Genomic DNA, 12,191 nt, shown 5'->3' on the forward strand with positions numbered 1-12,191 from the left:
AATTTATTATTTTTCTAAGATGAAAACCAACACTCCGAGTTTTTCAAGTCCAACTTTGTTGACAGATAAAATCGGATGCGAATAAATAGTGCGAACCTTGCAGCTGTCAAATCCAAAAACATCGTGCGGTAAAGCACTGACACCAGCCTAACGAGGGCCACATGGAACCTTCAATGGGCCGGTAATGGAGCCAGGAACTGCCGACGGGCCAGGTACCTGGCCTAAAAAACCTAGTCCGCTAATAATAAAGGTTTTATCATAAGTAAAAATAAAACCGCAAAACGCAAATCGACCAAAGTGTCAAAAGTCGATTTTGGTATGCTGCGCTGCAATTCCCTGAGTGTAGGTTGAATGCAGGATAATATGCTTTTTCATATTAATTGAGCTTGTAAATTATTCTACACAGGAAGACGGCCAGAGTAGCGCTAGATTTGATGTAGTGAATCAGGCAAAACTTGAATGAGGCGTGGGGATGAAAAAATAAGAAAAACTCTCTCCTGAGTGCATGTGCTGCAAGGAAAGACGGAAGGCAGTGTAATATAATACTATACCCGGTTGACAAAAATTCAAATTTTTTGCAGCTGTCATGTAGTACCAGCAAGTTTTTCCATGGCAGATTGCTGGGACTCTTGCTGGAACTACATAGTACCAGCAACAATGTCAATTTCTGTCAACGGGGTAATCTACATTATACATCATTATTCCTACCCGCCGCACGTGTTTCTCCCATAATGACATTCTTATCCGCGTCATGTCTTCCTTCGAGCCACCTGTTTGATTACAACGTCTCCATCCCTGCTTTTCGTTTACATGTATTTAACTCCCTGATGTAATCCATCCCTTTCTTCATATTGTGTTTTGTTTTTAGTTTGAAATTTAACATTAAATTTAAGGCACTTTGTACGTAGGTTGCCTTTTAAGTTTCGGGATTTGAAAAAACTGGTGGTGCAATCTACCAACTAACAATTTTATCGTAAAGTTTGACGTTTTTGAGGTTATACGTACTCAGAACGTTTTGACATACGAGCGCTATTTGTGTTGTTAAAAAAATGTTAAAAGTGTCAATGTCCGCCAAATTGTGGAATTGCGTCGTGGACATTTTCATGCGATTATTTTTTGCAACTTTCGACATGAATTGTCACAGCAGTAGTGCATGAATGAACTTAATTCAACTTTTGGCGATGAAGCTCCATCAATGATCAGTATATATCGACAGTTTGGAGAATTAAATCGTGGTCGGAGTTCACTCCAAGATGAATTTCGTGAAGGTCGTCCAAAATCAGTTGTCGTTCCGAAAACAATTGATGCTGTGCGTGAACGGATATTGCAAGATCGTCATGTGACTTTTTGTGAGATAGAGACAACCTTAGGTATTACTGGGACCAGCATATAATAAATATTGCAAGAACATTTAACTGTCAAAAAAATTTGCTCGTGTTGGATTCCACACAATTTGTCAATCCCTCAAAAAAAGACTCGTGTCGATTGGCCGGAAGAAATGCTCGAAAAATACGATTGCGGTGCTTCAAAACTCGTCTTTAATATCGTGACAGCGTATGAGTCGTGGATTTACGCGAATGAGCCCGAAACTAAACTGCAATCGACTGTATGGGTGTTTCAAGATGAGCCGATTTCAACCAAAGTTGTTCACGCACGAAGCACTTCCAAGCAAATGGTCGCATGTTTTTTCGGAAAAACTGGATATATCGTAACCAAACCTCTAGAACAACGCAGAACAGTCTATTCTGAGTGGTACACAACAATTCGTTTGCCAGTTGTCTTCCAAGAAATCAGGAAATTCAACTGCTGTCGACGGATCACCCATCACCACGACAATGCGAGCTCTCACACATCGGCTCAAACAACTGCATTTTTGAGTACTCAAAACATCGATTTGATGAGTCATCCGCCATATAGTCCTGGATCTAGCACCAAATAACTTCTTTTAATTCCCGTACGTAAAAAATAAACTGAGAGGTCAACGTTTTTCAACACCTGAAGAAGCGAAGATCTCACAAAAAAGACTCCTATCGATTGAAACTTTAAACATTTTTTTAACAACACAAATAGCGTTCGTATGTCAAAACGTTCTGAGAACGGATAACCTCAAAAACGTCAAACTTTACGATAAAATTATTAATTAACAGATTGCATCACCAGTTTTTACAAATCCCGAAACTTAAAAGGCAACCCTCGTACAGCTCACGTGGCAAACGTGGTAAATATATATGAAATGAAATGAAACATACACAATACACAATTGAGTGCACAATACGTTCAAAATCAGGAAAGTTACTATTCAGGAAAGGACTATTAGTCTATATTGCAAATATACATACATCATTGTTGTAACTACAACTTTGGGATAGCGAAAAGTTTCGAGGCGAATAACTATTTTAGACTTAGTCCACTGATTGGTAAAAATTCGGTTTATTCACTCGTTTTCCAGATCCAAAAACCCCCAGTCCCTTTCGGGTTTCCCTTTTATATTGCCTCCCGTGAACCCCTGTGGGCTCCGATTCAAACTTTTGAACTATTAGTCCCGAGTGTATAGCGTTCCTGGTCTCTCTCCTCACTTCTCACGCTCGCATGCAGCCCTGTCGTTTTGACAATCATTACAGTTGGTACAAAATGCCTTCTACTATCCATAAAGTTCCTGCGCATGTAGGTGAAATCATTGTGAATACCCCAGCTCCATTGGGATCCTTAGGAGAGGACCGTGATCGCCGCCCCAGCAGCCGCAGCAGAAAAAGTAAGTGTCGCCGACACAGTAATGGACTCCTACGCATTACACCTACGCACTGGCCCCTACCAAAGGATCGCTGAAGTTACATCGAGGGCAGTAGAACTCCTTTCGCGACAGGTAGCCGAGTTTTCCAAACGCCTGGATGGAATGGCAGTCCAACAACGTCTTGCAGAACCTCGACACCGACAGCGCTCCCACTCGCGGTCCTCAAACCGATCGAAAACCGGCGGGTTCTGTTACTACCACCAGCGTTTCGGACACGCCGCGAAAAAGTGCCAGGACCTGTGCACGTTCGAGCCACAACAGCAGCAAGGGCGCAATAACACCGCGAGTACCTCTTTATGTGAAAATACCGGAGACGACCGGAAGCAAGTCCAAACAATAACACCGGCAAGCCATTGCCTTATTGTGGTGGACTGAAAAACACAACAACAGATTTATAGACACCGGCGCCGACGTCTCTGTCATCCCCAAATCCAGGAATACAATACATACTTAGCCATCACCTATGCACCTGTTTGCCGTCAACCGAACGCCCATTAAAGTATACGGGAAATCGCTGTACACCCTAGACCTCGGTCTACGACGCGCGTATCTGTGGAACTTCATAATCGCAGAGGTTGGGACAGCGATTATTGTTGCCGATTTCCTCTAACACTTCCATCTATTAGTCGACCTGCGCCGGAGGTGCTTGGTGGACGCGACAACAAACCTTAGCATACCTGGAATTCTCGACCAAGATCAATCAAGGGAACCAACGCCTAAGGTCTACGACGCAACATCGCCAATAACCCGGCTGCTCAACGAGTTTCCACAACTAACAACGCTCACCGGCCCCGGAACATCTCTCCCGTCTGTAGTGACGCACCGGATAGAGACGAGCGGTCAACCAAACTTCGCTCAACCGCGGAGATTGACACCAGAGAAATACGCAGCAGCCCGGGCCGAATTCCAATTCCTGCTACAGCTAGGAGTGTGTCGACCATCCAACAGCAGCTGGTCCCGCCCACTTCACATGAAGAGGAAAGCGGACGGCACTTGGCGCCCTTGTGGAGACCACAGGCCACTGAACGCAAAAACCATCCCAGACCGATATCCGCTGCCATACCTGACGAATCTTCTCAAAGGTCGACCTCCACAAAGCGTACCATCAGATACCAATCCATCCAGATGACATCGCCAAAACGGCCATTACCACCCCATTCGACCGTTACCACCCCAACGGCTGATACACGACCCGCTACGGGGACTGGACTTCGTGTTCCCGTACATCGATGACATCATCGTTTTCTCTACGTCACCCGAAGAACACGAGGAACACCTTCGCCAATTATCTAGCCGTCTCACGGAGCACAAATTGTCCATCAACGTGGCCAAGTGTGATTTCTCCAAACCGGAAGTTTCCTTCCTGGGTCACCGCGTCACAACCGACGGGATCCAGCTACTCCCGGAATAAGTAGAGGCCATCTCAAGAAATTCCTGGCGATGATCAACTTCTTTCTTACTCCTTCCCGGGAAACAAAAGGCGAGACACAAACTACAACTGGCACGCGCCGCTTTGTTGGCACATCCGGATAGCGACGCCGAACTCTCCCTATAGTGTGACGCGTCAGATTTCGCCGCAGGAGCAGTAATCAGGTAATCGATGGACAGTTGCAGCCTCTCGGATTTTTCTCCAAAAAAAACTATAAAGCCCAACGCCGATACTCCACCTACGACCACGAACTGGCCGCTGTATACCTAGCCGTGCGACACTTCCGACACCATCTGGAAGGGCGGAACTTCCACATCTACACTGATCACAAGCCGTTAGTGTACGCTTTTCATCAGTCGCTGGAAAAAGCATCGCCACGGCAAGCGCGACATCTCGATTACATCGTCCAATTCACCCCCGACATCCGACACGTAGAAGGCGAAAACAACATAACGGCTGACCTACTCTCCCGCATCGAGTCCATCCGGTCTGCCTCCACCATCGACTACGACAAACTGGCAAAAAATCAAGACGGACCTGACTCTCCAAAAAGTAGTAATCCCTGGCAGTACTAAAGCACTCTACTGTGATTGCCCAACCGGTGTAATCCGGCCGTACGCGACAACGCCTTTCCGACAACAACTTCTGCATGCTGTCCACGACATATGCCATCCCGGCACAAGGACCACTGTCAAGCTAATGACAGAACGCTTCGTCTGGCTGAATATCCGCCGAGACACCAGGGATTTCGTACGAAGCTGCTTGTCCTGCCAACCAACAAAAGTGCATCGGCATACACACAGCCCGCTCGTACGCTACTCGTCCCCAGAAACCAGGTTCGCGCACATTAACGTCGACATCGTTGGCCCACTCCCAGTAAGCAACGCCCAGCCAACCATTTTGACAGCGTCCGGAACAACATGGTGTGCGAGAGTGAGTTCAACGCGACTGAATCGCAACCTTTCTTTTTCGCACTGCCTTCGTTCAGTAGAACTGACGATCGATATGCCGGACGGTGTGATTGTCAAACGAATGATTGTGAGACTGTATTGGTTAACAACAATTTTCTCTCTATCAAAACAAAACAAACCAATCTATTTTTGTGAGCTAGAGAAATATCAAGAGTCCTGATTGTGCAATAATGTCTCGTAGAAAGTTTTTCAACCGGCATCGACGTACCAGAAATCTTTACAAATGGCATGCTAAAAGAATGACCCGACTGAACAATCTTTGTGAAACTTCTAGTAAGTATAAATTGGGGAGGAAAGTGCGATGTGTGATACGAAAGTGAAGACATTTGTATGACTCGGATGAAGTGCCTTTCGCTTTCTGTTTGCTTAAATAGAACATTTAATTTTATTTAAGATAATGTTGAAACTGTCGACGATGGACCAGTGTTCAGTGCTTCGGACATTCCTGCAGCAAATGATCAATCCTCCGACGAAGAGGGAACCATCGAGACGAATCCCGAGGATCAGGAGGAAGACGTTGCTCGTCATGGAAAATATGGCGATATGTCATTGCGGGAATGCCTCCGATACTGCGCTTTAACCAAAGAAATTCCTCTTGACACTATGAATTTAATTCTGGACGTTCTCCGAGAAAAAACGCCATACCGTCTACCAAAGGACGCTCGGACACTATTAAAGACGAGCCGAACAGCCTCATCCAGCATCGTCAACGTTGAAGGCGGATTGTTTTGGTACAAAGGCGTAAAAAAATGTCTTATGAATCGTTTCCGGTTAGTAAATATTCTCTTTAACTAGTTTGAATAAGAAGATGTTAATGCTTTTTTTTCTTTCAGCAATGTCGTATTGCCTGCAGAGTTGACGCTGAACGTTTCAATTGATGGGTTGCCGCTGCATAAAAGTAGAGCTGCCTCATTTTGGCCCATCCTCATCACCATTCATGAACTTCCCTTGGCTCCTCCAATGACGGTGGCTATCTTCCACGGGATGTCAAAGCCCCCTAGTGTCGAGGAGTACTTGCGGCCATTTGTGACCGAGCTGAACGAACTGGCGGAATCGGGGTTGACCATTAATCAATTGCTGCACGAAGTGAAAGTTCGGGCTATAATAGCAGATGTACCGGCAAGGGCATTTGTGAAAGGTATGTTTAACATGACAAAAAACTTTTACGAGTATATAAATTTGGTTCATTTGATAAATATAAATTTTTTTTTTCCTGTGTAAATTTTACTTCTTTTTCAGGTGTGGCAAACTTTAACGCCAAGCACGGATGTTTGAAATGCACCTGTATCGGAGAATATAACTCCAGCTCTCGTACGGTTGTTTTCAACGGCGTTAGTGCACCGCTTAGGACGGACTCTCTTTTTCGACAGGGTGCCTACGGTGAGCACCGTAAGCAAAAATCTCCATTACTAGATTTAGAATATTTAAATATCATAGAAAATGTAATAATATCTGACCGGTTACATCTCACAGATTAAGGAATTATGCGCAAGCTTTTAAAAGGATGGGTTTTAGGAAGGTTAGGGCAACCCAAATGGTCGATTGACAAGTGCATTGCATTTTCTAAAGATCTTGATGCGATAACATTGCCTTCCGAAATACACCGTCCGTTCCGTAGTGTTCAGGACATAAATTATTGGAAATATAGCGTCGGAATATAGTTCTTTCTTGCACTACGCTGGGGTAGGAGTTTTGAGGCACTACATTAACGACGCTCAATATAAACATTTTATGTTACTATTTTGCGCAATAACTGTATTATCATAAAACTAGGATTTTTAGGCCAGGTACCTGGCCCGTCAGCAGTCCCTGGCTCCCCTATCGCCTCATTGTAGGTTCCATGCCGTCCCCGTTACAGTTTCTAGGTCTTTCCGCAGAAGGTATATTGTGTTGACAATTGCCGAGCGCGAAGTGGGTTCAAATACAAATACGAATTGTGGGATAAAAATTACGAAATAATCTGACCCTCTCTCTGTTCGACCAGAGCCCGATCTTCACGCGCAAGATGTCTCCCTTTAATTGAAGCCCCCATCGATATGTATGCGAAAGCATTGTTATATCGCAAAATGTAACCAAAAAACCAAACGCGTCTATCGAACAGCTCGGTTAGTAGAAAGTTTTTCGAAGGCAGGGACTTGAACCGAATTACAGCATATTTTACCAGTTTCTGTGCCACACAGCACATGCAAAATCTGCGCAAATGTGTTTTCGGTCGTCGAGTGACAAATAGATTTGCAAAAATTTGCGCAACTGGTATTGCTTGCAAGCCGATGGAAAATAGTTGTTTGTGATGATGTTTAATGTTTGTTCAAAAGATTTCGGTGAACACATTACCTCTCTGTAATTTGTTACAGTTAAACATTCAAATCAACACTGAATGCGCTTTCATTTGGATCGGCTCACGAATAGGAGCGTCGATACGAAACAAAAAAAAATGACAGCAAAACTGACATTCGCGCGAATATTATACAATTTGTTTACGTCTCGTAACTCCTGCTACGCATGATAATCCACATTATTGAGATTTAAATTGGGCATTGTTTCGGCCAATAGCACAAATCAACTCAAACAGGAACAAAACAATTCAAAGAAGTCAAAAGCACTTACTCGCAGCCTGAGCTTACCGAAAAGCCAGTGTTGCCGGTGCACATCCTTCTCTCTCCATACCATACGTGCCCATTCGCTGCAAATTCTGCGGCTCATTATTCCCCTCGTTTCCGGTTTCTTCTTTCTTTCGTTCGTGTTGCAGAACCCTTCCATGTGTGTGACGATTCACGAAAGACGCAGTATCGGCTCGACATCCGGCACACTCTGCCGCTTGCTATCCCTCACTTTCTGTGTATCGCGGAAGAACTATCCCTCATCTCTTGCGTAGTTCGTTTCGCGGAAGGTAAAGCTACCTGCTCGCACAGCTCGGACATACCGTCCTATGCCGCTCGCATTCTCGCTCTCCCTCCCTCTCTCCTCTCCTCTTTTATCTCTCTTTTTCCCACTATGTCAGCTTCTATCTTAACTGTATGTCTCTCTCTTTCGCTCTCATTTTCTCGTTCTACCTCTCCCTATTTCTTTCTCTCACTCTTACACACACTAACAGCACAAAATTCCAACAACAACGTTCAGAAGGGTCGGTTTTGCTTAACAGTCCCATTTTTCTGATTTTGAATTAGTAGTGACATTGAATCAGCCATCGATCGAATAAGGGTTACTTTTCGCGCGCGTGTTTGTTGGGCCATGGTCGACCCTCGGAAGGAAAATTATTATATAGGACTAGATTTTTTAGGCCAGGTACCTGGCCCGGCAACAGTCCCTTGCTCACCTACCGCCCATGCCAGGAAGGTTCCATGCCACCCCCGTTACAGTTTCTAGGTCTTTCTGCAGAAAGTATATTATGTTGACAATTGCCGAACAGTAAGCGGGTTCAAATACAAATACGAATAACGGGATCAAAAATAACGAAATAATCTAACCCTCTCCCTGTTCGACCAGCGCCTGATCTTGGCAGTTATCCCTTTAACTGAAGCCCCCATCGACATAAATGTAAAAGCACTGTAATATCGCAAAATGTTACTAAAAACCAAACGCGTCTATCAAACAGCTCGGTTTGTAGGAGGTTTTTCAAAGACAGATACTTGTTCCAAGTTACAGCATATTGTACCAGTTTCTGTGCCACACAGTCCATGTCTTGGCAGTGCATGTCTTGTGGTTGCGCCCCTTTTTATGCTTAGCTTACATGAACCACAAAGCAACCTTTGCAAACGGTAAAGTGTTGTCAATGAGTCAGTGAACGGTCAAAATCTGCATTTATTTTTCGACCAGAGTGTGAAAAAAAAGATTTGCAAAAATTAATTTTTTTTTGCGTCTCGTGTAAACTAAGCATAATGCTTGGTCTACACGAAGCGCAAAACAACCTTTGCAAACGGCAAAATGCTGTGAGTTACCGGTAAAATACTGTCAGATGGGCAGTCAACTGTTAAAGTAAGCGAAAATCTGTTTTTCGGTCGGCGAGTGAAAAATAGATTTGCAAAAATTGGCACACCCGGTATAGAGTGCCGTTGGATGGAAAATAGTTGTTTGTGATGATGTACACTGGTTGTTGATAAGATTTCAGTGTACACACTATCTCTGTGATTTTTTTTATAGTTAAACAATTAAATCAACACTGAACGCGCTTTCATTTGGATCGGCTCACGGATAGCAACGTCTACACGAAGCGAAAAAAAGTGACAGAAAAACTGACATTTGCGCCTGTATGCTCAGAATTTTGTGCCTCGTGTAAACTAAGCATAACACTCCTACTACGCATGATAATCCGTAGATGCGAATTGCGATAAGAATTGCGTATTGTTTCCGCCAATAGTAAGAATCCCTTCAGACAGGATTAAAACAATTCAGAGAAAGCGAGAGCACTGCATTGATTACTCGTTACCTGACCTTATAGAAAAACGAATAATGTCGGTGCACATCATTCTCTCTCCATGCCATCCGTGCCGCATTCGCTGCAAATTCTGGGGTTCACTATTCCCCACGTATCAGTTTCTCCTTTCTTTCGTTTGTAATGGAGAATTCCTTCCATGTGTGTGACGATTCGCGAAAGGCGCAGTAACGACTCGACGTTCGGCACACTCTGCCGCTTTCTATCCCGCACTTCCTGTGTTTCGCGGAAGGAACGACCCCCATCTCTTGCCTTGTTCGTTTCGCGGAAGGTTAAGCTACCTGTCCGAACAACAGTACTCTCGCATCGGTCGTCCGTATACTCTGCCGTGGATAGCAGTCCCCACTTCTCGCATTCTTCTTTTGTTTTCTTGTATTCGTAGATCCGCAAACACATGCATTGAGATTCGAGTACGAATCGATTGGCTGCGTTATAAGCTAATCCTGTGTGCGAGCGTGATTGTTCTCACTTCCTCTCACATAATCGCGAAGTGAACTCGGACATACCGTCCAATGCCGTTGGATTTCTCTCTCTATCTCTTTTCTCTCTTTCTGTCTTTCCCTCTGTCTGTCTTTCTCTCTCTCTCTCTCTCTCTCTCTCTCTCTCTCTCTCCCCCTCTCTCTCTCTATCTCTATCTCTCTCTCCGTCTCTCTCCCTCTCCACCCCCCCCCCTCTCTCTCTCTCTCTCTCTCTCTCTCTCTCTCTATCCATCTCACATTTCCCATTTCACATCTAACATCTACCACCTCCCACCTCCCACCACCCAGCACCCACCTACCACCGTCCACCTCAAACCTCCCACCACCCACCTCCCAAATCTCACCTTTCACCTCCCACTAACATACCTCCCACCTCCCATCACAAACCACAAACCTCCTGCCACAAATCACCCATCTCCCATCTCCCATCTCCCATTTCCTATCTCCCATCGCATTCACACTGCCTCTCTCTCTCATAATCGCTCTCCCTTTTCATTCATCTCTCTCTCTCTTTCGCTCTCTGGCTATATCTATCCCTATCCCTATGCCTCACCTTGTCATACTTTCCATTTTTGTCTCTCTTTTTCCCACTATGACTGCCTCTATCTTTACTGTTTCTCTCTCTTTTTCTCTCGCTTTCTCGTTCTACCTTTCCCTATCTCTTTCTCTCACTCTTACACCCAATAACAACTCAAAATTCCATCAATTGCGCACAGAACGATCGGTTTTGTTTAGCAGGCCCAGTTTTCTGATTTTGAATTAGTAGCGACATCGAATCAGACATCGATCGAATAAGGGTTACTTTTCGCGCGCGTGTTTATTGGGCCATGGTCGACCCTCGGAAGGAAAATTATTATATAGGATGTATATAGATCATACTGGGAGTTTGGTGGACAGCTTTTAAACAATTTTGTCTCTCAATTTCATGAAATTTATTGGATTAGGTACATGACCAGCAATGTGCATAATCTGCAACATGTGGTTGCGGAAGTAAAAAAAGTCGGTCCACTGAATACTCTTTCTGCGTATCCATTTGAAAACGAGCTTCAACATTTAAAGCGCCTATTAAGAAATGGTTGGAAAAGCTTACCTCAAATAGTGAACAGATTATCTGAACTTGAAGACTTTCAAAGTCAAATGAAACAGGACACTGTTACTACACGAGCATGTTTCAAAAAGTATGGTAGTGAAGTGAGAGTGGAATATAACGGATTTAGCTTGAAAAAAGGATTTCGAGACTCATGGTTCCTTACAATTAACAATCAGGTAGTTCAGTATAGCACAGCATTACGTACCGCATCATCAGTGGTGATCGTAGGTAAGCAATTTAACGAACTTTCCTACCAGTTTGAAGAACCTTGTAATTCAACCGGGCTAAACATTTGTCGTGTGAACTTAAACAGCAGTAATACAAGCAATGTCGAGTGCCAACCAGAGCAAATAAAATGTAAGCTAGTTTTAAACAGGTTAGATAATGAAGGGAATGCTTTGTTTATTCCTTTACTTCATACTTTAATTTAGTAGTTTAAGTTGTAAATATATTTAGGTTATTGTTGACGTACGTAATATATGCGTAACGTAACGTAATACGTACGTAATATATAGATACACATGTAAACGTTATTTTTAGTCGTAAATATTTTATACTATAACATATTAAGTATTTGTTGTAAATAAAAGAGAAATACCGACCTTGTTCTGGATTAGATAAATTATATGTTCTTTTCGAATTTCATTTCGAGCTGTTCAGACATTTCTTTCGGTAAGCTTACTTTCAACGCAACGACCATTTCCTTAGGTAAATTTATTTTGGCTTTATTTAGTCCAGATATCACATATTAGGTATTTCCAAGTATCATAAATAATAAAATATATAGGAACAAGAAAAAAATTAAACTAAAGCTACAAAACTAAAACCTACAAAAAACTATATACAAAATATGTACATTTACTTACGGTTGACGACGATGGCACGATGTCCTAACGGCACCAGTCAAACGTAAACGATCTTTTGCATATTTTAGTTTTCGTTGCATGAATGACTTCAAAAAGGCATCAGAAACATCATCTACCACACTTGCATCTTGTT

At 43.5% G+C, this 12,191-nt stretch overlaps 1 pseudogene; it reads left to right on the top strand.

Moving 5' to 3' along the window:
• The first annotated feature begins 5,430 nt into the window (after window positions 1-5,430).
• Window positions 5,431-11,623, top strand: LOC131293773 (uncharacterized; annotated as a pseudogene).
• Window positions 11,624-12,191: the final 568 nt, after the last annotated feature.

The sequence above is a fragment of the Anopheles ziemanni genome, chromosome 2 (assembly GCF_943734765.1).
Source record: "Anopheles ziemanni chromosome 2, idAnoZiCoDA_A2_x.2, whole genome shotgun sequence".
Lineage (NCBI taxonomy): Eukaryota > Metazoa > Arthropoda > Insecta > Diptera > Culicidae > Anopheles > Anopheles ziemanni.